Source organism: Sminthopsis crassicaudata, chromosome 1 (genome assembly GCF_048593235.1).
Source record: "Sminthopsis crassicaudata isolate SCR6 chromosome 1, ASM4859323v1, whole genome shotgun sequence".
Lineage (NCBI taxonomy): Eukaryota > Metazoa > Chordata > Mammalia > Dasyuromorphia > Dasyuridae > Sminthopsis > Sminthopsis crassicaudata.
The window spans coordinates 593528955-593556797 of record NC_133617.1 but is presented as its reverse complement, the minus strand read 5'-3'; the positions used below and the strand labels follow the sequence as shown (position 1 = coordinate 593556797).

The window sequence follows — 27843 nt, the reverse complement described above, 5'->3', positions numbered from 1 at the left end:
TTTCTAATATTTTATTATTTATCTTTTGGGGTTATACATGCATATTAACTTTTTAAATATACATTTTTATGAATAATGTCAAAAGAAAAAATCAGAACAAAAGGGAAAAAATTACAAGAGAAAAAAAAAAAAAGAAAAAAAAAGTGAACATAGAATGCGTTGATTTATATTCAACATTCATAGTTCTCTTTCTGGATGCAGATGTTTTCTATCCAAAGTTGAATAGGATCAAACATTGAAAAAAAAACCCTGACTTTCATGGTTGATCATAGCAAAATCTTATTGTTACCATATACAATGTATTTCTGGTTCAGCTTGTTTTGCTCAGCATCAGTTCATGTTAGTCTTTCCAGGTCTTTCTAAAATCAGCTTGTTCATTGTTTTTTATAGGACAATAATATCCCATTACCTTCATGTACTATTTCTTCAACCATTCCCCAATTATGGGTTTCTACTCATTTCCCAAATCTTTTTTTACCACAAAAAGAACCACTAAAAACATTTTTGCTACAAACATTATCCCTCACTTATGATTTCCTTGGGATACAGATCCAGTAGTGGTACTGCTGTCAAAAATGTACGGATCTTTATAGCTCTTTGGGCATAGTTCCAAATTTCTCTTCAGAATACTTGGATCAGTTCACAACTCCACCAACAATACATTAGGGTCTAAGTTTTCCCACATCCCCACCAAGATTTATCATTATCTTTTCCTGTCATCTCAGCCAATCTGAGAGGTATGAGGTGGTACCTCAGAATTGTTTTAATTTACATTTCTCTAATCAAGAGTTATTTATGACTATATTTTTATATGACTATAGATGGCTTTAATTCCATCATCTGAAAATTGTCTGTTCATGTCCTTTGACCACTTACCAATTGGGGAATGACTTGTATTTTTATAAATTTGACACAGTTGTTTATATATTTTAGAAATGAGATCTTTATCAGATTTCCCAAAATTTTGTATTTCCCTTTTAATCTTGTTTCTGTTGGCTTTGTTTATGCAAAAACTTTTTAATTTCAAGTTATCAAAGTTTTCTATTTTGCTTTTCATAATATTCTCTAGTTTTTATTTGGTCATAAATATATCTTTTCTAAAGATCTGATAGGTAAATTATCCTTTGCTTTCCTAATTTGCTTATGGTATCACCTTTTATAGCCAAATCAAGTACTCATTTTGAACTTGTTTTGGTATGGGTTGTGAAATGTAAATCTATGCTGAGTTTCTGATTTATTATTTTCCAGTTTTCCCAGCAAATTTTGTGAAATAATGAGTTCTCATCCTAGCAGCTGAAGTTTAGGGTTCATCAAATACTATATTACTATAGTCAGTGATTACTGTATCATGTATGTCTAACCTATTCCACTGGTCCACCATTCTATTTCTTAGCCAGTGCTTTTGATTACTGTTGCTTTATAATATAGTTTTAGATCTAGTAGTCATAGGTCACCATTTTTTTGTATTTTTCTTTCCATTAATTCCCTTGATATTCTTGACCTTTTGTTCTTCCAGATGAATTTTGTTATTCTTTTTTCTAGCTCCATAGAATATTTTTGGCAGTTTGATTGATATGGCACTGAATAAGTAGACCAATTCAAGTAGAATTGTCATTTTTATTATATTAGCTCAGCATATCCATGAGCAATTGATAATTTTCCAGTTGTTTAGATCAGACTTTATTTGTATGAAAAGTGTTTTGTAATTGTGCTCCTATGGTTCCTGGATTTGTCTTGTCAGGTAGATGCCCACATATTTTATTTTCTCTGTAGTTACTTTAAATGGAATTTCTCTTTCCATCTCTTGCTGATAATCTTTGTCAGTAATATATAGAAATTCTGATGATTTTACATGGGTTTCTTATCCTGCAATTTTGCTAAAGCTGTTAATTTTTTTCAGTCAGTTTTTGAATGATTTTTAAAAGGACTTTCTAAGTATATCTTCATGTCATCTGCAAAGAGTGATAGTTTTATTTCATCATTGCCTATTCTAATTCCTTTCATTTCTATTTCTTTTCTTATTCCTAAAGCTAAGATTTCTAGAACAATATTGAATGGTAGTGATAATGGGCATCTTTGTTTCACTCATGTTTTTACTGGAAATGCAACTAGCTTCTTTCCATTACATAATGCTTGATATTGATTTTAGATAGATACTGCTTATTAATTTAAGGAAAACTTCCTTTAACCCTATGCTTTCAAGTGGTTTTAAAAGGAAAGGGTGCTGTATTCTGTCAAAAGCTTTTTCTGCATCTGTTGAGATTATCATGATTTCTATTGGTTTTATTATTGACATGACTGATTATAGCAATAGTTTTCCAGATAATTGAACCAGCCCTGCATTCCTGGTATAAATCTCAATTGATCAGAGCATATTAGCCTGCTGATAAGTTGCTGTAATATCTTTGATAATATTTTTTAAAATTTTTGCATCAATATTCATTAGGGAGAGGGGTTGTAATTTTCTTTCCCTGTTTTGCTTCTTCCTGGTTTAGGTATCAGTACCCAATTCATACCTATTTTTACAAATAGTTTACAAAGTAAATGTTTGGTAGAATTAATTTATAAATCCATCAGGCCCTGGAGATTTTTTTTCTTAGGAATTTCACTCTTAGGGAGTTTCTTTTTCCAGAATAGGACTATTTATGATGTGATACTGGAGCCACCTACCAGTGGCTGCTGGGAGTCTAACTCAGACCTGTAGAATGGATCTCTTCATGTGAGAGGATGATGATGATACAAGGAGACTGAGAAGCAGTTGCTATTTCTCTGACCTCTCTCCTCTTCCCTCTTGCCTCCAATTTATTTCATTCCCAATCCACAAGGAACATCTGCATAAGTAAACACTGCTTTGCAATTCCTTCAAGTGTTATGATTCACAGCTGTGGAGGTTCTCAGAGAAACGACTTACCCCTTCACTTAGGCATGGTCCTTAACAATTCCTATTTTTGGTTTTATGGAAACGCAATTATTTTCCCCCCACAGCATGGTCAGTAAGTTTATGCATTAGCTGTTATCTAAGTCCACATGCTAAGGTCTGAGTCTACATGTTAGGGAATGCAAACAGCACTATAGCAGTACTGAATCTTGGGAGATGTCATGGAGATAAACTTTCAAATGGAGAAGAGGACTATAGTCAGAACAGGCATTTGAGTCTCTCATCAGTCTCCTGGTTCGGCACTTTGATGTGTTGGCCCATTTAATTATCTGCACTAAAAAAATCTTACCAGGTCTCTTCTCCCTTTCCTTCCCCTCGGGTTACTGAAGGAAGTCTGAGGGGATCCTACTCACAAACAGCTCTCAAGTGCTGCTGCTTCTTTATTTCTTATGTTTCTTGTGTCCTACATTTGAGTGTCATATGTAATGTCCAAACTAGATCTCTGGAGGATTTCTGGATGAGCCTTGGTCTTAGGTGGAGAAGTGGTGAAGGTAAGAGAGCCACCAGAAGGATCTATGTTTCTGTCTCCATCTTCTGTGTCTCCTCTATGTCTGTATCTGAGTCCAAGTCTGAGTCTGAGATCTGAATCTGAGATATGAGATCTCATCTCCAGTCCTCTCAGCCTTTAAATACTTCAGTATGATAACATCATTAAATCACACTAAGTATATGCCAACTAGAGTGATTACATCATTACTATCACACTAAGTACATGTGAACTAGAGAACCATTATCTCACACTGAGTAAGCATCCTGCTGTAAGTATCCCTACTTCAAGTAGAACACAGATGAACATGCCCTCCCTGACTTCTCAGGGAGGGAAGTGAGAAATTCCACAGGGAAAATGGGGAGCCAAACCAGATATTTTTAGCAGGTTTCCTCTGGGCTGAAGGGTCTTATACCTTACTCAGAGTTCCCCCACTATCTGCGGCCCTCTACATCTCCTGCTTTCTTTTGTTTTACTTGAAACAGGTATACATAAATTCATCAGCATGGGAGGTATCATACAGGCACATGATAATATAAAACAGCCTAGTAATGCTGTAACAAACAATATGAATCAACATATTTAAGTAATTTATTTTCTCTTCTGTTAATCTGGGCAATTTACATTTTTGTAAATATTAATCCATTTCAATGAAATTATCAGACTTGTTGCCATACAATTGGCAAAATAGCCCCTAGTTATTGCTTCAATTTCTTTTTCATTGGTGGTAAGTTTACCCTTTTCATTTTTGATGCTGATGATTTGGTTCTTTTTCTTTCCTTTTTTCTAATCAAATTAACCAAAGGTTTGTCTTTTTTTTTTTTTTTTTTTTTTTTTTTTTTTTTTTTTTTTTATAAAACCAACACTTTGTTGTATTAATTAGGCCAATAGTTTTCTTAATTTCAATTTTATTAATCTTTCCTTTGAGTTTCAAAATTTCTAAGTTGGTATTGGGAGTTTTTAATTCTTTTTTTTAGCTTTTTTAGTTGTATGTTCAATTCATTGATCTCTTTCTCTATTTTATTCACATAACTATTTAGAGATATAGAATTTCCCTTAAGAACTGCTTTGGGTGCATACCATAGGTTTTGATATGTTGTCTTATTATTATCATTCTCTTGAACAAAATTATGGATTGTTTCTGCAATTTATTTTTTGACCCATTCATTCTTTAGAATTAGATTATTAAACATTCAATTGGATTTTAATATATTTTCCCTGGACTGTTATTAAATATAATTTTATTTGAACATGGTCTGAAAAGGAAGTATTTATAATTTCTGCCTTTCTGTGTTTGATTGTGAGGTTTTATGCCTTAATGCATGGTTAATTTGTGTTGTAGGTCCCATATGCTGTTGAGGAGAAAAAGGTATATTCCTTTCTGTCTCTATTCAATTTTCTCCAGTGGTCCATCATATCTAGATTTTTTAGAATTCTATTATTCTCCCTAGTTTCTTTCTTGTTTATTTTGTGGTTAGATTTGTGTAATTCTAAGAGGGGAAAGTTGTGGTCTCATGGTAATATAATTTTACTGCCAATTTCTTCCTGTAACTGGCCTAATATCTTTTCAAGGGTTTTGTATATACTACTACTTGGTGCAGATATGTTTAATATCATTAATACTTCATTATTTATGGTACCCTTTATCAAGATATAATTTCCTTCCTTGCCTACTTTAATTAGATCTATTTGCACTTTTGCTTTATTTCAAGTCAGAATTGCAACCCCTAGGTTTTTTGTTTTTTGTTTTTTTGTTTATTTGTGTTGTTTTTTTTTTTGCTTCAGCTGAAGCATAATAAATTCTACTCCAGTCTTTTACTTTTACTCTTTATGTATCTCTCTGTTTCAAATGTGTTTCTTATAAACAACACATTATAGGATTCTGTTCTTTAATCCACTCTGTTATTCACTTCCATTTTATTGGAATGTTCATCCCATTCACATTCATAGTTATAATTATCAGTTCTGTATTTTCTCCCTTTTATATACTTTTGTTCTCTCTTTCCACAATGTCCTTCCTTAATAGTATTTTGTTTTTAACCCACCCCACCCATTACCTGCCCTATTTTCTATCATCCCTACCCTTCTCTTACCCTTTTCTCCTACTATTTCTATTATCACTTCTATCTAGTCTCTCCCTTTTCTCTCCTCTTTCTACTCCTACTTCTATATAGGCTAAAATATTTTTTTATACAGCATTGAATGATTAAGTTATTCCCTTTTTAATCCAAAACTGATGAGATCAAGTTTCAGATAATGCTCATACCCCTCCCAACTTTCCCACTAATGTTTAAGCCATTTCATGTGATCTATTTTGTTCCATTATATCTACATTTTGTCTTCTCTCAATACAGTCCTTTTACCCCTCCTTAATGTCTTTTTCTTTCATATCATCATATCAGAGTTCATTCACCACTATACCCTCCATCCATGTGATGCTTCCCTCTGTCTGCACCAGTGACAGATACAGTTCTCAAGAGTTACAGATATTATTTTCTCACCTAGAAATATAAACTGTTTAACTTTTAAATAATCTATATTTTCTCCTTTTAACCTTTGTATTCTTCTCTTGAGTCCTGTGTTTGAAGATCAAATTTTCTGCTTAGTTCTGTTTTTTGTGTGTGTTTTTGTTTTTGTTTTTTTTGTTTTTTCAATAGAAATGATTGAAGATCCATTTCCTCTCCCTGAAAGATGCTGCTCAGGCTAGAATAATTAATTCTTGGTTGTAAGAACAGATTTTTTTGTCTTCTGGAATATGGTGTTCCAGATCCTCTGATCCTTTATTTTAGATGTTGCCAGATCCTGGGTAATTCTGATTGTTGCTCCTTGATCCTTGAATTGCTTTTGTCTGGCAGCTTGCAGTATTTTTTTCTTGAGATTATAGTTCTGGAGTTTTGCAACAATGTTCCTTGGGGTTTTCCTTGTGGGATCTCTTTCTGGAGGTGATTGATGAATTTTTTTTCAATGATTAATTACCCCTCTGTTACTAGTATATCAGGGCAGTTTTCCTTAATGATCTCTAGAAGAATGATATCCACTTTCTTATTTCAGTCATGGCCCTCAGATAGACTGATGATTCTTAAATTGTCTCCTGGATCAATTTTTCAAGTCAGCTGTTTTTGCAATGAGATATTTTATATTTCCTTTCATTTTTTCATTCTTTTTAGTTTGTTTAACTGATTCTTAATTTCTCGTTGAGTCATTTAACTTCCATTTGCTCCATTATAGTTTTTAATGCATAATTTTCTTCATTTGGCCTTTGTATCTTTTTCCATTTGATTATTTTACTTTTCAGGGTGTTGCTTTCATCAGTGCATTTTTTTTTTTTTTTTTTTTTTTTGCATTTGGTCAATTGTATTTTTTAAGGAATTGCTTTCCTTTTTTAAGCCATTGACTTTCTCTTGCATATCTCTCATTTCTTTTTTTCTTCTACCTCTCTTATTTGCCTTTTAATGTTTTTTATGAGCACTTCAAGAAGTCTCTTTGGGCTTCAAACCAATTTAAATCACTTTTGGGGATTTCCTCTGTGGACATTTTGTCCTCATCTGAGTGTTTTGGTCTTCCCTGTCACTATAGTAGCTTTCTATGGTCAAGATTCTTTTCTGTTTCTTAATTATTTCCTTTCTTTTTCTTTTGGTATTTCTTATTTTATTTTATTTGTTTTTTACTTTTATAATTGAGTTTTGTTCCTGGGTAAAGAGGGCATTGTCCCAAGGTTCTTGTGCAGTTATGAGCTTTAGTTTTGAACACAGGGGTCCCCTTTGCAGATGGTAGCTCTGCCTGTTCTTTGCAGGAAATAATCGTTTACAGGAATTTGCCTTCTGAGCTGGGACTGGAGGCTCTGGTTTGTTCAACTACTAAGCCAGGACTAAGGGTCTCAGTTGCTGATCTGCTGTGTTGAAGACCCTTTAATTGGCTTTCCCAGACTCTATCTGAGCTGAGATGTACTCTCCTTTTCACCCCAGTTAGACTGATCTTTTTTGAGGTCTATCTTGAGCTGGAAGGTGGTTTCATTCTGTCAGACTGTTCAGAGGCTTGGTTTCATGTGGTTTTGGAGGGAAATTGGGAGAGGTCAAGCAACTTCCTGGCTTCATTCTGCCATCTTGGCTCCCTCTCCTTCTTCCATTTCTAACCTAAGTATTCTCATATTTATTTTCCAGCCATCTTTCTTTGCCCCTAGTCTTTCATATTGTTTTTAATTAGATATCTTGAACTAGATTTCCTATGGTCAAATTAAACTCAATGTGTCCAAAATTGGAATCATCATCCCTGCCCCAACTTTCCCTCTTCCTAACACTCTGTTTTGAAGGTACCACCATTCTTTTAGTCACCCAGGCTCACAATCTTTATGCCACTCTTGACTCCCCACTCTCTCTCCCCTCTATTCAAATAGTTGCCAATAAGTTCTATTTTTGTCTCATTATTCATAAACACCCCTTATTCTTTTTTAATACCACTATTACCCAAATCCAAACCTCATCATTTCACATCTGGAATTTTGCAATCACCTGCTAGTTGGTCTTACTGCTCTAAGCCATTCTACTCTATCCTTCACTCAGCAATCAAACTGATTATTGAAGTGAATATTTGACTATGTCAATCTATTAAAAAAAATCTACATTAATGTCATATCATTTTCAAAATCCAATAGAAAATCTTGTTATTTATTATCATTCATAATTTGGTCCCTTTCTACCTTTCCATTTTTCCACCTTATTTTCTTCCATATACTCAGTGGTCCAGGGACACTGATTTTCTCTTCCTTGCATGTGACACTCCATCTCCCAAATCTGGTCATTTATTGGCTATTTCACATTTACAGAATTCCCTCCCTCTTCATCTTTTACTCTTGCTTCTCTGATTTTCTTCATGTCCCAAATAAAATTTCTCATCTGACAAGAAGCCTTTCCTGACTTTTTCTTGATGCTAATGCCTCCTCTCTGTTGATAAACTCCACTTTATCCTATCTATATTTTTCTTATACATATGATTATGCATCCTTAGAGACTCTTGTCTCCTCAAACAACTCCTCATTTACCACCTGACTGCACTCATTTTATACACTTTAACCTCTCTGGCAGCACTCAATTCATACTTCACTAGTCTCTCTGGCAGCACTAACTTTGGACCCATCTAATAGAATTCATTTCTTTTCTTCTTTAACTTCTCTACTGAAAATAGATACCTATTTTACCCTCCCTTCACCTCAATTTTTCAGCTTGCTTTTCCTATTAAAATGTAAGTTCTTTGATAGAAGACACTATCTTTATTCTTTTATTTGTATTTGCAATATTTATTATGTTAGGTGGTTAATGAAGGTTTGTTGAGTATTGACTGCATATTGTCTTTCCCATTTTTGTTGTTCAGTCATATCTGACTCTTTATGAATGATTTTCCTTTCTTTCTCCAGTGGATTAAAGCAAACAGAAATGATTTGTCCAGAGTAAGTATGTAAGTATGTAAGGCCATATTTGAAATCAGGTCTTTCTGACTACAGGTCTATAGTATATCTACTGAGCCATCTAGTTGCCTCTTGTCTCCCCCATTAGACTGCTATACATTCCTTGAAGACAAATTCTGTTTTTTGTTTGTTTGTTTGTTTGCTTATTTATTGTTTTTGCCTTTCTTCATACACTCAGCACTGGTATCTCATAAGTCATTAATTGTTGACTTAATGAATTTTTTGTTAAATATTGATTTCTCCATGAGACCAATTTTGTCCTAAATACAAGCCTCATCCATCAGACTTGCCTAAAGAGTTATCAGGAGAAGATGGTTAGAAACACATCTTTGGGATATGAGAATATGACTTGAAGAAGGCCAGATAGAACACAGAACTTTCAATCACCAAACTAGGAGCAAAAGAAAGGAAGAGGCATAGTAAACAGGGAGACAGGAAAAGAGAGAAAGGAGGGGGAAAGAGAGAAGATGTGATAAGACTGGCAAAAATACATTCAGAGAGAGACAGAGACAGGAAAGAAAGAAAGAAAGAAAGAAAGAAAGAAAGAAAGAAAGAAAGAAAGAAAGAAAGAAAGAAAGAAAGAAAGAAAGAAAGAAAGAAAGAAAGAAAGAAAGAAAGAAAGAAAGAAAGAAAGAAAGAGAGAGAGAGAGAGAGAGAGAGAGAGAGAGAGAGAAAGAAAGAAAGAAAGAAAGAAAGAAAGAAAGAAAGAAAGAAAGAAAGAAAGAAAGAAAGAGAAAGAAAGAAAGAGAAAGAAAGAAAGAAAGAAAGAAAGAAAGAAAGAAAGAAAGAAAGAAAGAAAGAAAGAAAGAAAGAAAGAAAGAAAGAAAGAAAGAAAGAAAGAAAGAAAGAAAGAAAGAAAGAAAGAAAGAAAGAAAGAAAGAAAGAAATGGAAAGAGAGAGGGAGAGGAGAAAGGAAAGTGGGAGAGCAAGAACATGAGAGTGAGAGTGAGAGCAGGAGCGAGAAAGAAAGAGAAATGACTCTAGAAGAACTTTCTCTTGGTCTTCATGGTTTTTTAAATTGGAAGCAGAACAAAAAGCAAGAAAGTGTTGATTACTACACTTGGAATAAAGATACTTCAAATTAGTGCAGGATAAGTGGAGTTTAATGGTCCTGAGGAAAAAGAAGGGAATCTTTCTCTTAAAAGAAAACAAACTCAAGAAGTATTTATTAAGAACCTATTCTGTACTAAGATCTGGGTTTAACACTGCTAATAAAACAAAAGTGAATCACTTAATCTCTGGGAGCTGAGAATGTTTTAGAAACAATATATTGCACATGCAAACACATATGCATACATACACATATTTTTAAAATAATAGCTTTTTTTCAAAGTACATAGTTTTCAACCCTTGCAAAACCCTGTGTTATAAATTTTTCTCCCTCTCTTTCACTCACCCCTTCCCCTAGACAGCATGTAATCCAATATAGGTTAAAAACATGTGCAATTTCCACATTTATCATGCTTCACAAGAAAAATCTGATCAAAAAGCAAAAAAAAGAGAGGGAGAGGAAGAGGGAGAAGGAGAGAGAGAAAGAGAGAGAGAGAGAGAGAAAGAGAGAGAGACAGAGAGACTATGTTGTGATCCACATTCAGTCCCCATAGTCCTCTTTGTGGATGCAGATGACTCTCCCCATCACAAGTTTATTGGAACTGTCCTGAGTTACCTCATTGTTAAAAAGAGCCAAATCCATTACAGTTGATCATCACATAATCTTGTTGTTGCTTGCACACATATTTAAATACAAAATATATACTGAGAGAGGAAGAACACTAATAACTGGAAGGCTCAGGATACTCTTTTTCCAATGAGAAGGAACTGACTAGGAATTTGAAAGAAATTAGGGATTCTCAAATGTGGAAGTAAGTAGGAAGTGCATTCCTCTTTACAGGAAAGCCTATACAAATGACCAGAAACTGAAATTGAAATACATTTATAGGAAATAGCAGACAGACTAGTTTGGATGAAAATAAATAAATGAAAGGATATAATGTGAAATTTGCCTGCAAAAGTGGTCTCTCTGGAGTTAAATGGACTTAAAAAAAAATCAAACAGAAGATTTTATGTTTTCTGCTAGAGAAGATATCTTTAAAGGGTCAGTGTTTGGAAGGGAAAAATAATACATGTTATTTTCACTAACTTCTGACATTTATTATTTTCTTCAATTGTGAATTAAACAAAGTAAGCATTATTGTATTAAGGGATTTATAGGTTTCCTCATTGTGCCAGAGCATCCCATTCTGCAGAAAGATAAGAACCTTTGCTCTAGAGGCCAATGTAGCTTATTGAACAAGGAAATAATGGAATTACACCCATGCTTTAGAAATATCAGTTTGGAAGCTATGTAAAGGATTAGAGAGAGCAAGGGTTGATTCCAGTTAGATCAATTAGATGCTGTTGTATTAATCTAGGGAAGGAATTTGTGAATGGAGAGTTAGAAAGAAGAGATGATTATGAGGTATTATTAATAATACTTGATAATTGTTTGAATATGAAAGGTCAGTAAAAATAAAATATTCAGTATGACTCCAAGATTGTTCATCTTGGTAAACATTAATGATAGTGATGCCCGTTTAGAAAGAGAGAAAAGTGTGGAGGGAAAATATTGAGTTTTGGTTTAGACAAATTAAACTTGAGAAACTTAGGGATGTTCCAATTGTAAATGTCAAATACACATTTGGTGAGGTTGGTCTGTAGTTCTGGAGAAAATATAATGTTGATTGGGTAGATCTTGGAGAATTTCATATAAATAAGAAATGAATACATGGGAGTTGATGAGATAATATTATATTTCACTGATACAACAGAAGTGAAGAGATAGAATAAATGATTCCCTTCATAAATGGGCAATTAATAAGAGTAATATTCACAGAAGCTAACATTGCACACTGAATCCATGCTTTTGAGGCTACCTGAAAGAGTTCATAGAAATAAAAAGGTGAGAATTAAGATAACCCAATGCTATTATTGAGTTTATTATGCATAGTTAATTTTAAATGCTATTCTAAATTAGAGATCCATTTAATATCTTAAACCTTGTTTTTTTCATCATCATGGTGAGGTTGTTCTATATTACTTCTAAGTTCCCATCCAACTTAGAAAGAAAAAGAATCCTTAGTGAATTCTCTAATGAACTGCTATATCAAAAAAGCTTATGGAATAATTTTTCATATAGTTATCTGGTAGTAATAAAAAATTTAGAAATACAATAAAAATTAATATTTTGTGTTTCTCAAATATGCAGTTGAACAAGCATTATTATTTGCAAAGCACTAGAGATATAAAGATAAAATATAAAACAATTCCTCCCCTTAAGAAGTTTACATTTTATTGGGGGAATCAACCGATAGCCACATAAGTAAATATGTTACCTACTCTGGCTGGCTTTCTATTAGAAACTTCTCCTCCACTCAGTGTTCTAGGGGTACCTCTGAAGTTTCTGGTACTCTTGAGCCCTCATTCTGGCATGCTTTGCTAAATATTAATCATCTTTTACAAAAGAATATTTAATTAAATGTCATACCAAGGGCAAAATCTTCTACAAATAGGGAAGTAGACTTTCTTATCTGCACACAGTCATTTCCTGGGGAGAGTAGATTTACAATTAAATGGCAAAGGTTCAGAAGTAGTTCTGAGGATTGAGTTAGTCTTCCATTCCACAAATATAAAATATATTTAAAGACAATACCAAGTAATTTCTGTGAGAGAGAATTTACTGGGTGGAAGAAGATTGGGAAAGACTTCATGTAGGAGCTGGAGATTGAGCTGAACCTTCAAGGGAGATGTAGAGGGTAAGGAAGGGAGTTGATAGGCAGGAAGTGGAAGGAAAGATCTAAACTTTGAATAAGGAGAGATCTATTTCTGTATTCATGCTCTGGAACCTCTTAACTGTCACTAAGGGCAAGATACAATACTTTTTTTTTCAGGTTCAGTTTTTGGTTAGAACAGACATCTTTGGATATTTGTACATACTACTGAGAAAGCAAACTTTAAATCAAATGGTATGAGAATTAGAAAGAGGTACTCTAATTGTGAGATGACTTTCAGTGATGTGTAGTCCCATTAAACTAAAGTAATGATTTTGAAATGGGTGAAAGAGCTCACTGCCACCATCCAATGATGAAAATGAGAAAGTATCCTAACCAATATGGAACTCTTTGGCTAATTTGGAACAATTACTTCATTTACTATGGTCCTGTCCTAGGAAGCAAGGACAATTCATCCCACACTAGTGAATATATCAGAACCCCTTATTTTACAAAAATAATTAAATTAATTAAATTCTTGGTTCCTAGGCCAAAATTTTAGAAAAGACTCTTGCATCTTTTGCTTCTAGAATTAAATAAACAAATCTTTAGACATTTCCCACTTAATTTTAAAGGTTATATGACCATGCTTTAATTATATACACATGTTCAAACCATCTGTATGAAGTTTTTTTCTTTAATCCAAGATTAAGACTTTACAATTATTCTTATTAGAATTCATTCTAATAGATTCTACTGAGTTTTCTAATTTGCAAAATTCTTTTTGAATTCTAATATTTTTGGTTCACTGTATTCACTATATCATGCAGTTTTTGTTCCATTTACTAGGATAGAAGTATGTGTTCTTCCCTAATGGGAAGATATTGGATACTTCCCTAATGCAAGATATTATGTTGGGTACTTTAAGAGATTAAAAAAATGAATAAAAGATACTCTTTTATTCTGGAAAACTAATGTTATGAATTATAAATGTTCCAGCATGCATTAAATTCTAAGATAGAGGAGAGATTTTCTGCTCTGATATAAGAGACTTAGATTCTTTGCCTCTATTAGCAAAATCAGACAAATAGAAACATAGATAAAGGGAGAATGGTATAGGAACAGTGCAGTTTTAATATATATATACATTTGGAAGAGAAAGATGGAGACCAGACCTATGTTTTTTTTGCTCTCCTAGTGAGGAAACTCTCTCTACTAATGTGGATCAAGGAGTACTATATAGGTTAATGATCTTAGGTAGATTGCCTGGTTCTTCTGAGCAGTTAAAAAGCTTGCCTAAAGTTAAATTTAGACCCACACAAAACTTAGCTGTCAGAGAGCGGTCATTGTCACTATCTAATGATGAAAATGAGAAAGAATCACGATCGATATGTAATTGTTTGGCTAAGCGGGAACAATTCCTTCTTTTACTATGGTCTTATCCTAGAAGCAAATTAGTTAAAGCCCTTCACGAATATATCAGAACTCCTTATTTTACAAAATTAAAATTCTTGGTTCCTAGGTCAAAATTTTAGGACTCTTGTATATTTTGCTTCTGGAATTAAATAAACAGGTCTTTAGTTATTTCTCACATAATATTAAGGATTATGTGACTAGGCTTTAACTAAAAGTGATATTATAGATAAATATTCAAGCTTCTTTCTGTAAGTCTAAGATTTTACAATTACCACTATTGGAATTCATTCTCTTAGATTCTACTCAGTGTTCTTGTTGCAAAGTTTCATTTAAATAATAATTGCTTTAAGATTTGTGAAGTATTTCACAAATATTATTTTATCCTCACAACAACCATAGGACATAAGTACTATTATTACCTTTATTTGACAGATAAAGAAAATGAGGCAGACAAAGGTCAAAAGTATTTTGCCCAAAATCACATAGCTGTCTGAAGTTAGATTTCAGCTCTTGCATCTCTGATTCCAGGTCCAGCAATTCAGCTACTGTTTCTTCTATGTGCTTCTAATAAGGAAATCAATTTTACTCATCTTGAAAAGAGACTTTAACACATGTGTATTCTTTTCAAGCCTTTATTGGAGTCTTAGGTGAGAGGACAGATAGTTTGAAGAATTACCAACATCAAAATAGTGACCTGATTTTAGTGTAATTCTTATACCCATGGAGTGTATTGAGTACAATTTTAAAACCTTCAAATATGGATCAGTACACTACAGCCTCCTTGATAGATCAGATGATCCCTTTGTTGTAATAGTGAGCACCCACACAGTAACATTTCCCAGTGCTGGTCAAGTTCATCAAATCCCAGTAGGCTGTTAAATGAATCCTAACATCTAACTAAAACAAAGATTGATGTAAATTAGTATTTCATACATCAGTTGTTATCTCTGATCATATCCTTGAAGAAAACATAAAAAACACACTGAACAATTTTTTTTTTAATGTGTAACATCCAATCCAATAAGAATTTCTTAAGCATTTGTATAAGGCATTGAGCCAGCTGCTGTAGGTATAAAGATAAGATGAAAAGCAGATCTTGACTTAAAGTTTCTTACTTTTCTCTTGCAGAAATATTTTATGTAACAAAATGCAGATATGATAATTTGATGAGGAAGAAGAAAATTAACAACTAAGGACTTCAGGAAAGACCCCCATAGGAAATAGCACATGATAAAAACTTCTGAAGGAAAACTGGAACTCCTAAGAAATGAAGATGAGAAGAGATCATATCCAATTGAAAGAGGAAATATAACACCAAGTTCAGAGAATTTCAAATAGGCCAACTTGCCTGGAATGTAGAATGTAGGTAGGAAGTCAGGACAAATAAGCCTGAAAAGGTAGGTTAAATCCAGACTGTAAAAGGCTCTGAGGACAACATGAAAAATTTGTATGTTATCCTAGAGATATTAGGAAGCTATTGAATATTCCTAAGCAAGGGAGCAACAAGGTTACATGTTTTAGGAAGACTTTTTTTTTTTGTTACTGTTTTTGGGTTTTTTCTTTTTGCATCTATATGGCAGATGAATTGGAAAGAACAGACAGGAATCCAAGAGTTCAATTAAGAAACTGTTGTTACATTAAAAAGTTTCCGCACAAACAAAACTAATGCAAACAAGATTAGAAGGGAAGTAACAAATTGGGAAAACATTTTTACAATTAAAGGTTCTGATAAAGGTCTCATCTCCAAAATATACAGAGAATTGACTTTAATTTATAAGAAATCAAGCCATTCTCCAATTGATAAATGGTCAAAGGATATAAACAGACAATTTTCAGATGATGAAATTTAAACTATTTCCACTGATATGAAAGTGTTCCAAATCACTATTGATCAGAGAAATGCAAATTAAGACAACTCTGAGATACCACTACATACCTGTCAGATTGGCTAAGATGACAGGAACAAATAACGATGAATGTTGGAGGGGCTGTAGGAAAACTGGGACACTGATGCATTGTTGGTGGAGTTGTGAAAGAATCCAACCATTCTGGAGAGCAATCTGGAATTATGCCCAAAAAGTTATCAAAATGTGCATACCCTTTGACCCAGCAGTACTACTACTGGGATTATATCCCAAGGAAATACTAAAGAAGGGAAAGGGACCTGTATGTGCCAAAATGTTTGTGGCAGCCCTTTTTGTAGTGGCTAGAAACTGGAAAATGAATGGATGTCCATCAATTGGAGAATGGATGGGTAAATTATGGTATATGAATGTTATGGAATATTATTGTTCTGTAAGAAATGACCAACAGGAGGAATACAGAGAGGCTTGGAGAGACTTACATCAACTGATGCTGAGTGAAACCAGCAGAACTAGGAGATGATTATACACTTCAACAATGATACTCTATGAGGATGTATTCTGATTGAAGTGGGTATCTTCAACATAGAGAAGAGCTAATCCAATTCCAATTGATCAATGATGGACAGAATCAGCTACATCCAGAAAAGGAACACTGGGAAATGAGTGTAAACTGTGAGCATTATTATTATTATTATTATTTTTTCTTCCCAGATTATTTTTACCTTCCGAATACAATTCTTCCTTTGCAACAATAACAACAACAAAATTAGGTTCTGCACATATACATTATACCTAGGATATACTATAAGATATTTAATATGTATGGGAATGCCTGCCATCAAGGGGAGGGGGTGGAGGGAAGGAGGGGAAAAATTCGAAACAGAAGGGAGTACAAGGGATAATGTTGTAAAAAAAAAAAAATACCTATGCATATGTACTGTCAAAAAATGTTATAATTATAAAAACTAATAAAAAAAAGAAGCTGTTGTTATAGTCCAAATATGAGATAATTTCAGGAAGTTTGCTGATCAGAAGTTCTTGAGCAAGACTACTTTGACTGTTTTGTAAAAGTGAGGTGAGAAGCCAGGCAACCTATAAATAAGAGGTTATTACAGGGATAAGCAGGACAACTCCTAACCCAATGGCAAGAAGTAATGAGGATCTGAACTAGATTGATGGCTATGTGAGAAGATATCAGGTGACAGAGAAATTGTGGAGGAGACTCAAATTACTCAATTGAATTCATTATTGGAAGATGGAAGAGAAAGAAAGAGGAAATGAAGGGATCTTGCAGTCATTGTCAGGAATAAAGATGGCTTCACCTAAAACAGTTCTACTGGGTTCTGAAAAAAATTTTTTTTTAATTGCTTTTGTTGCCACGTGGATGGGTAACAAAACAAGCTTTTGATCAAAATGGTTCATCCAATATCTCTATATACACAAATTCTTACTTTCCATTTGAAAGAATACAGAGAAATCTTTAAAAATTTGCAATCTCTTTGTACTTAATCTGAAAACAATTATTATTTGGATAATTTATAAGCAGCTTCTTGTATCAATTAAAAAGAATTAAACCACAATTACACATAATAGGTTTTTTCTTAAATGCTTATTTAAGATTAAGGAAATGTGTTACCAGGCACATATTTTACTTGGAAATCTGTGCTATTCCATTCCTATGTTCATGATCCTAGTTTAGATCATCATTCATTATCCACTATGTAGACTTCTAGAAGAACCTCCTAACCAAACTCTTCGTGTACATTCTCTTTCCTCTTCTGTCCACCCTACAAATGAAAAACCATCCTTTTGCCACCATATTGTGATGTTGAAACAGTTTTTGGCTTCTAGAAGCCTAGTTTCCTCATCTGTAATATGGGGGGGCATTGGACTTTTTAGCTAGATATCTATGATATAGAAGTCTGATCACTAATCATATGATGCAAAACTTAAGTTTTTAAAAATCACAGGCAGGATTTATAATGATGTCTTTCCAGCTCCACATCTAGTACTTCCTTCTAGACTATATTGACTTTCCTCTTAAAGTCTATCTTCAATTCCATCTTAAGAAAGACTTCTTTCTTAAACATTCCTAGCAGGAATACTTTCTTCCTTTCATGAATTCCTTCAGAATTCTCCTATAACCTTTATCATATTTTTCCTCTTTGCTGAAGCTCTTTCTTTTTAGTTTTTTCTTTACATGTATTAATTAGCTAGATTATATTTCCATAGGAATAAAGATGACCCTATTTTTTTTTTTGCATTTCCAGAGGGTCAAGAATTTAGTTGCTCAATAAATATAATTATTTCTTGAACAAAAATGGATTTTAAAGTAGCTCTAATTGTTTAGTCTAAAATAGTGATAAGTAAGTATCTCAAACCTTATAGCAATATTAATTTCACATATATTTATTTAAGGTAAAGCAATCTTTGATAGATTCCAAAGAGCATAAAAATTTATTTTTCCAAATTTAGATTTGAACCCATGAGAAAATAAAATCTGTCAAGAATTACAGATTTGCATGGATAACATTTGTCAGTAGAGTAAAAATATATTACAATGTCTAACAACCAGTTCTCAAAAATAATTAGACTGCCAAAAATCTATTTTGGGAATGCAAAATTTACATTATAAAATTTATGATCAATCAGTGGATAGAGAAGGACGTTGAGAATGGCATTAGGGTCTTGTTAGAGCCCCTGAAATAGAGCAGTATAGAGTCTATTGTCATGACTCCTATAGACATATCTCAACTTGCCCCATCATATAAAACAAACAAAATCCCCAACACATATGCCTATGAAATGGAATAGAAGGATTTGAACTGATTCCAGTATTTTAATATAACTTCTAGGCTTTCAATTTTGAAGATTGTTTTGTATTTTTTAACTTTACTCTGTTTCCTTGTTTCACAATGGTTACTTGATCATTGATTACTTGGTCACCACAGTAGCACATTAAAAAATTTCAGTTAAGACAAAAATCACTGATTCTTTGGAATCAAAAAATCTATATGCAAATCCAGACTCTGATACTAATTCCTGATATGAACTTGGACAAATCAGTATACATCTTTCAGTGTCATTTTGCCTATCTGTTAAAATGGGGGCAGAGGGGAGGAAGGGAAGAGACTAGGTAAGATACTTATAAGGGTTCTTCCAGTTTTAAATCCTATATTACTTAAGAATTCTATTTCCTCTGACCTGAGACTTTGCAAGTATATCCAGACAGGTAGATCACATTATCCATCTAAAAGCTATATTTGCCCAGATTGCACAGCAGGAGAGGCCATATCTCTGTGAAAAAAAAATCCTACCACCTTAGTAAACATTGTCTAATTAAATGTGAAAAATGGAAGTGACCCAAAGCAGAACAGTAGCTCTGCAGAAACTTATTACAATTGTCTTTTCATTTCTCCCTCAAGGAGTCTGATTAGATTTCCAAGGCAATCCATATAAAAAGGTGAATTCCATCAGAGCACAAAGCAACCACAAATGACCACAAATGTCACAAATCTAGTTAATGTATTAGTATATAGGCTGTGAACCCAATCAAAAGTGTGAGTCAATTGCCCCTCCTTCAGTTTACGCAGGAAATAATGGGATGATAGTATTATCTTTCAATGAAATTCAATGGTCATTAAAATAAAATTAAAGATATATGGAGAAAAATATTATGAATACTATACTAAAAAGTACAAATTCATTCACAGTTTTCTATTACAAATCCCAGACCTTCTGTTGATAGACTATAAAGGCTCATATTTCCACTTTGTGATTGTGGTTTTAATGATTATCCTCAGGAGTCAACATTTATAGTGGGTTACCATGACAACTATAAGGTTTCCCCTGATCAGAATCCATGCTGAATAAAAAGAACATTCTAATCTATGGCTCTGCACTGAAAGCCAACTTAAGGCAGAGGAGAAACCTTAACAAAGATTACTTTCACTAAGTGATGCTCCTGTGTCTCTTCTCCAAATTACAAAATCTAGGCCTTTCAGGATTCATACCACTCTTCCTCAGTTATGGGATATGAAAACCAATTTTTAAAATTCATGTTCCAGATTTTGTTATAGAGTTATTTTTTCAGTTATACAAAGGGATATGTCTTAATTTCCTGATCACATTCATCAGTCAATTTGATACCTCATCTCCTTTTTTTTTTTTTTTTTACCAAAATCTAAAAAGTAGAAACATTGATATATCTGGAATAAGCAGTCTGGACTCATATTCTGTGTGTTTCAGCCCTTTATCTGTATGACTATGAAGCAATATCATGTCAAAGAACCTTGGTTTCCTCTTCTATAAAATACAGATTAAATATTTGTACTACCCACTTCAAAGGGTAGCTGGGAGGAAATTTTTAAAAACCTTAAAATGTTACATAAAATATATTACTATTATAATTATTATTATTATTTTTTTTGTTATTTAAGGGAGAGAGATGCTTAAAGGAACCTAAGTCCCAGTTCTCAAGTAACTTAGAGTGTAGTTGTGGAAGTAAGATAACTCTGTTGTTTAAAAAAAAAAGAACAATAAAGGCATCAAATGAAAAATTATGATGGTATATAATGCAGTGTTAAATGGTATGGTGCAGAATATAAACCCAACAGTTTTAATGGGCACCACAATGCACAGGGCACTGGGCCTGGAGTCAGGAAAATTCATCTTCTTGAGTTAAATCTGGCATCAGACACTCATTTGTCAAATAATCTAGAGAAGAAATGGCAAACCACTTCAGTATCCTTGCCAAGAAAACCCCAAAAGAAGAAGTCAACCCTACTTAAAAATAACTGAATAACAACAAAAAAAGAGTTCAGGAAGGATCACTGGATAGAGAATGTTCCCTCTTGCATTGAAGGCACACTATACCAATGTAATTACAGGTCCAGTCCCTTTGTCTACCATCACTAAGGAACCATAAAGTCTGGTCCAAGGCAAGAGTTCTTAACCAATTTTTTTTTTTTTGGTACCATAAATTCCATTAAGAACTTGATGAAGCCTCTATGCCACTTTTCAGAATATTTTTAATATTGAAGGAAATGATAAATCAATTAGTGAAAATAAAGGTATAATTTCCTCCCTCCAAGTTACAGACCCTTCCTAAATATAACTGCTTTGCAAACTGGTAAATTATAATTATCTACTATCATTGTCATCATCATCTTTATTGTCATCCACAGATCCTTGTTAAAAATCTGTGATCTGAGGGGGTCTAAGCTGCAGAAAATTGAGAGGAAAAGGAAGAGAAAGAGAATCTGTGGCCAATGGATAGGTTATGATTGTAGAAAGAACATTGCATGAAGCCATAAGAAAACTATTAGAAACAAATCTTTGCTTTCACTTTCTCACTCCCTTTTTTCTTCCCTGCCTCCTCTCTCTCTCTCTCTCTCTCTCTCTCCTCTCTCTCCTCTCTTCTCTCTCTCTCTCTCTCTACTCTCTCTCTCTCTCTCTCTTCTCTCTGTATGTCTGCTTGCTGTCTGTTACTGTCTGTCTGTTTTTCTGTTTGTTTCTGTCTCTCAATCTGTGTGTGTGTGTGTGTGAGAGAGAGAGAGAGAGACAGAACGAGAGAGAGAGAGAGAGAGAGAGAGAGAGAGAGAGAGAGAGAGCGAGAGAGAGATGAGAGAGAGAGAGAGAGAGAGAGAGAGAGAAGGAGAGAGAGAGAGAGAGAGAGAGAGGAGAGAAGAGAGACAGAGACAGAGAAGGAGATCTGGATGCCTGCAAATTCATCTTTTAATACTCTTCTTCACCTCTGATTCCATTTCTCTCAGCATTAATCATTTTAAAAAGCCTAGTCTTATACTTTATGAGATTCTATTGTAAGCTTTATAGTTCTCTGGAAGGGTCTCCATAGGGCCATGGTCTGAGAGGCACTGATAGCAGCCATTGAATGGTCTGCTATGTTTGTTCAGTGTCCACAAATACCGAAGCCTACAGATGTGTTAATTTATAATGTACAGACTTAAATTCTATGAAGCTACAACATACTGAGATGCTACATTTCTTCCTATTCTGTTAGAAGGCTGCATTCTTCTGTTAAATGAAGAATTTTCTATCTCTATTTGATATAATGTTAATTAAATATCCTATTTACAATACCCTTGTATCCTTAGAGTCTCGACAGTTGAGAAGAGCAAATCAAAGGAAAAAAAAAAACCCAACAACAATTCAATATTAGTTATTTGCAGAATGCATTGAGATCTAAGTAGACAAAAACGTTGGAATATATTTCCCTTTTTCTATTTTGCTTAGCATATTTTTAATTTATTTGTCTAAGTGGTTCTTCTTAGACAAACATGAGATGGTTAGAAAATCAATTGTTTTCAAGTTTGCTCACCTCCTGAATTCCATAACTGAAACTGCTTTTCCTCCTTGGATTTTTTCCTTTAATTTTTTTTCACATTCTCTTCTTTTTCCACATAATCTCTGAAATTCAGGTTCATGTCCAAATGTAAGGATTTCTGTTATCTGGTTTTTGGAAAGAGATTTTGCCTTCTGAAAAAGAAAAGATAATTGGCTTCTACTTGCTTCTCTTTCAAAACTGTCCAAACACCTGCTCTTATTTTCAAGTACATTTTTAGCACTTGACACATAAATGACACTGACCTCTGGAGTAGTATGGCCTCTTGGGCATACACTGGTGTGAAAGGAAGTCACCTTAATGGAGTGAGTCTATTTATGATTAGATGACAGTCAAAAGGAAACTGTGTCCTTTACCTGCAGTTTCACAAAATCATAGACCCATAGAATACTAGCTGAAAAAGACCTTAGAAATAATTTTAACAGGAGAAAACTGAGTGTTAGAGAAGTAGAGACTTGTTTACACGGAGAATTAATAGTGGAGCAGAGAGCAGAAGAATCTCAGTCTCTTAGGCCTATCTCTTAGGCCATTGTTCTTTCTACCACAGCCGTCCTCTTTACCTCAAAGGAGTTAAGATTTTGGTGGCAGTTTGATCCACAGGAGAAAAGATACTAGCTTTGAACTGAGGAGCAAAAGAGCCTAGGCTTGGATGAGGGCTGATGTTGAACATCTAAATTACCTTTAATGAGACACTTAACTTTTCTGGACTCATTTTTTTTATCTTTTAATATATATAAAACTTTTTATTTTTGAAACATATGAATGGATAATGTGACAACATTGACCCTTGCATAGCCTCGTATTTCAGATTTTCTCCTTCTTCCCACCCTCTCCTCTAGATGGCAAGCAATTCAATATATGTTAAACATGTTAAAATATATGTTAAATCCCATATGTATAAACATATTTCTATAATTCTCTTGTTACACAAGAAAAGTCAGATCAAAAAAAGAAAGTAAATGAGTAAGAAAACAAAATGCAAGTGAACAACAAAAAGAGTGAGAATGTTATGTTATGATTCACATTAAGTTCCTACATTCCTCTCTCTGGATGTAGATGGTTCTCTTCATCACAAGATCATTGAGACTGGCAATATTCATCTCATGTCCATCAGAATTGATTGTCGCAAAATATTGATGTTGTTGTTTATAATGATCTCCTGATACTGCTCATTTCATTTACAGTTTATATAAGTCTCTTTAGGCCTTTCTAAAGTCATCCTCCTGATCATTTCTTATAGAACAATAATATTCTATCACATTCATATACGATAACTTATTCAGACATTCTTTAACTGATGGACATCCACTCAGTCTAGTGCCTTGGCACTATGAAAAGAGCTGCCACAACATTTTTGCACGATGTGGGTCCCTTTCCTTCCTTTAAGATCTGTTTTGGGATATAGGTGCAATAGAAACATTGCTGGGTCAAAGGGTATGCACAGTTTGATAACTTTTTGAACATAGTTCCAAATTGCTCTCCAGAATGGCTGGATCTGTTTACAACTCTACCAACAATGTATCAGTCTCCCAGTTTTCCCATATCCCCTCCAACATTCTGAACTCATTTTTCTTATCTGCCAAATGAGCAGGTTCAACTTATGTCTCTAAGATTCCTTATAGCTCCAAACCTAAGAACTTATAGCTTATAAAGTACAGTGAATTTGATTATTCAAGATGTGCCATTTCATTAGCATTTACTCTTTTCATTACCGAACCCTGGCCAGCTTCCCAAATATTACTTAGGTGAGTTTTCCATAAAGGTCCACAAGATTGTCTCTGGGACCTGGCTGGTCCCTGCAGAAATTCCTAGTAGCCTCTAGCCACAATAATGTGGCTTCCTAGTCAACTAAGGCCAGGCAATGTATTAGTAAATGTTTGATAATCAATAAGTCTTTCTAAGAAGCGTTTGGGACAAGAAGACCTACCCAAATTGACTACTTAGAGATCACTCATAGAAAGCAGAATTATTTATTAGAATCTTGAGAAGCAGACCCCATCTTGATCTGCGAGCCAAATTAATAAGTTTAATCTATCTTATTAAATTTTCCCTACCACTTAATTACATCCAGACAGTCAACAAAATTGATGAACCAAGTTCTGGTTTGTAGTTTTTCCTGATTTCTGAGATGTAAATATTCACACTAAAAATTTAACAATTAGTTCTCCCTGTCAAGACGAGCTAACTACTACACACCACTTCTTGGGCATCAAAAGTTGAACCTATATGGAGTCTAGGTCTCTTAAATTTGAGGGAAAACCCTGTTGATTATTTTTCCTATCATAGTAACCCATGAAATATTTAAAGACATATGTTAATATAAAAATATATACAGATACTTCTCTTCTTTTATCTGACTTTAACTTTAAAAACAAGGTGCCATGAAATGGGCAAATCCCTGCCACCCCTCACTCCAATAGTTCGAATCTTATTTAGAATATAGGTAGTCCCAAGATCACCTATTTTATTTTCCATGCCCAACAGGTCTATATTCAAATCACTCCCCCAAAACTATCAGTCTATCATGGACTCATATAATGTTATAGTAAGAAAGGTCATCATAGATCTTATTACCCAAACTGAAGTAGTAAGACTTGACAAGAGAATAACCTATTGAAAAATCACATAGCTAGCTCATTAAGAGCAGAGATTTCTGACTTCTAACCATCCTGTCTTCTATCTTTGTTTCGAATAAAAATGTCTTTTTTATTTATAAAGTCTCATTTAGAACACATACACATCTGGCTTTGTGAGAGACTGAGTGTGTGTGTGTGTGTGTGTGTGTCTGAGTGTTTGTGGACTAGGCCAGCTTTCCTTTTTGATAAGAAGAGGAAGATGTATTTAGAATACTGTCCTTAACAAATGGTAATTTTGTACCTTTCATGAAAAGGTTAAATGGGCTATTAATTGGGGTCACAAGAAAGGGATTAACACCACATCAAGTCTGGTTAACAATTTTTAATTGAATCCCCTGTGACTTGACACAAGCAGGAAGACTGGAAAATGTTCTTTTTATTTGTAGGGATTGGTGCTATTGGCTCAAAGAACCAAGAGCTCTAATTACTTTTGTTTCTCTTTTGTCTCAGACTTTTGTAAATATTTAGCATTGGCTAATGGCAAAATATTATATTTCCAGCTGTGAAGAGCACTAAATTATTAAACTGCATTTTAAGAAAAATAGATGGTACATATATACCTCTCTATTTAAATTTCCTCTTATTAACAACTCTTGGGATTTGCAGTATTTTTAGAATTGAAAAATAGTCTCATTTGAAAAATAAATATCCTTAGCATATTTTAGAGGAGAGAAGAGATTTTGCTCATAAATATTTATTTTCCAATCTCAGATTTCAGGTATGGTATTTAGTAGTGCAGTTTTATTGGCATCATGAAAGCTGGAGCTTTAATTTTGAAATTCAGGTAAGTCCTAAAGTACCCACCCTGCTGTTTGCCTGTAGGAAGATATTGATCCTAAAATGATGAGTCATCTCCTGCCATGGAGAACCAGTTTTTAATGAGCTTGTTTGTGAGTGCCTGGTATAAATTCAGGAATTTATTTATTTATTTATTTTTGGTGGTTGTTTTTTGTCTCCAAGTTTCAGAAAACTTGTTGTAACTTGGGCAACTTGGGGAAGTTAGAGAAGGCAAATAGATCCAGTGTTTTAAGCAGATAGAAATAGGGATAAAATCTTTACCTGTGATTTTACTTAAGGAAGGGGCTTCTGATGAGGAAATTCCCTCCATTAATGGAGGTTGGCACCTTCTTTGCTACTTATAGTCTTAGAGATTTCTATGAGGCACTGAAAGGTTAAGTGATAAGCATAGGATCACTTATCCAACAGATGGGATAAGATGGGAATCCAATTCTTCCTAGCTCTGAGCCTAATTCTTGATCCACTACACAATGCTGTCTTTATATTGAACAAATAACATCCTAAAAAGGATTATTCTTAAATCCATTCTATGGTGCAGCCCTCATCCTCAAGGCACTTATATTCTTTTGTATGGATATAATATTTACCTACTTATGTAAAAAAGAAGATAATTGAACTTAGGGAGGGCATTAATCACTTAGGGACATTGTTGTTTAGTCATTGAAATTGTGTCCAACTCTCCACTATCTCATTTGGGGTTTCCTGGGCAAAGATGCTGAAATGATTTATCATTTCCTTCATTACTTCATCCTACAGATGAAGAACTGAGAATGAAGTGACTTGCCCAGAGTTATAACTAGTAAGTTGTTAGGATTACAAGGTGAGAATTCAGGTTGTCTGGACAGTGACAAGGTGAGAACTCAGGTTGTCTGGATAGTGACAAGGTGAATTCATGTTGTCTGGACAATTACAAGGTGAGAACTCAAGTTGACTTGACAGTTTGGGCCTTTAAAGGGAGTTTACATCTTAGGAATTCTAAGAGGAGCAAGTTCATTGGTGGAAGTATTTCCCCATGCTCCAATGAGTTCTCACATGCCTATTCTCTGGGAGGATAAAAGAAGGATAGCATTGGGTCTGAGAGAAGTCTACTCTGGACCAGAGTTGGCGTCTCTCTGGAGGAAGAAGAATCTGGCTGAGACATTGAATTGAGATAGCAAATCTCCTCCCAGAGAGCCATCAACAGTTTCTGGAGACAACAGAACTTTACATATTGGCACCCAATGGAGCCCCACAACCCTGAGATTAAGAGTCTCATGCTCTACCAACTGAGCTAACCGGGCTGGTGCATTTAAGGATTTATTCTGAGCCCTTCAGAGGAGCTAGACTGGACCTTCACAATAAGTGAGGCCAGATTTGAATTTAGGAAGATGATTTTTCTTAACCCCAGGGTAAGCATTCTATCCATTATGGTGCCAATCAGGAACATTAGAAAAGAAAGGTATGGAATGCTACAGCTAAGTTGAGCTTGGGGCAAGTCAAAGCTGACATGGAGGAAGGAGAATATATCAGGCAGGGAAGATAGCCTGTCCAAATGTTTGGAGGTAAAAGGTGACATTATAGTTAGGGAAGTAAGTAGGACAATTTCCCTGGAATATAAAGGAAGTAAAGGGGAATAGGTTAGAACCAGATGATTAAAGACTTTAAATGGAAAGTTGAAAATTTTATATTTTATCTTTGAAGTAATAAGGAGTCTGTGATGACTTTTTGAACCCTATAGAAGTTCAAATCATCTTAGGAAAAAGTAAAAAAGAAGTTTACCTTTTTGTTTGGAAATATTTTCTTTATGATATCACAGATTTGGGCTTATAAGTAGACAGACACTTTTTCTAGCTATTAATGATTACATGTAGACAAAGGGGTTATGCATGAATTTTTTTTTAATCTAGATCTATTTTACCAAGAACAAACAATAATAATAATAACTTCCATAACAAGAATTTAGCATAAGATCTTCAAGGCCTAAGGCTTTCCTCACTGCAATTTTTTTTTAATAAGTACAATAGCTATTAATTCTACTGGTTAAAAAAGGAAGCAGATTAAGTGATTTGCTTCTGCTCATCTAGTTGGTATGAGTTGAAGGGAAGAGTTATATCTAGGTATTTGTAGACACCATGTCTAGGTCCCTATTCACT

The 27843-nt window shown here is 34.0% G+C and overlaps 1 long non-coding RNA gene across 5 annotated transcripts in view; it reads right to left on the bottom strand.

Moving 5' to 3' along the window:
• Nucleotides 1–27843, bottom strand: part of LOC141551119 (uncharacterized) — a 1110497-nt gene that overhangs the window by 878274 nt on the left and 204380 nt on the right. For 4 of the 5 annotated variants that reach the window (XR_012484789.1, XR_012484788.1, XR_012484784.1 and 1 more), the window contains one exon: nt 22254–22411. The exons of the other annotated variant lie outside the window; for it this stretch is intronic. This is a non-coding gene — a long non-coding RNA (uncharacterized LOC141551119). The remainder of the gene's footprint in view (nt 1–22253; nt 22412–27843) is intronic. 5 annotated transcript variants of the gene reach the window in all.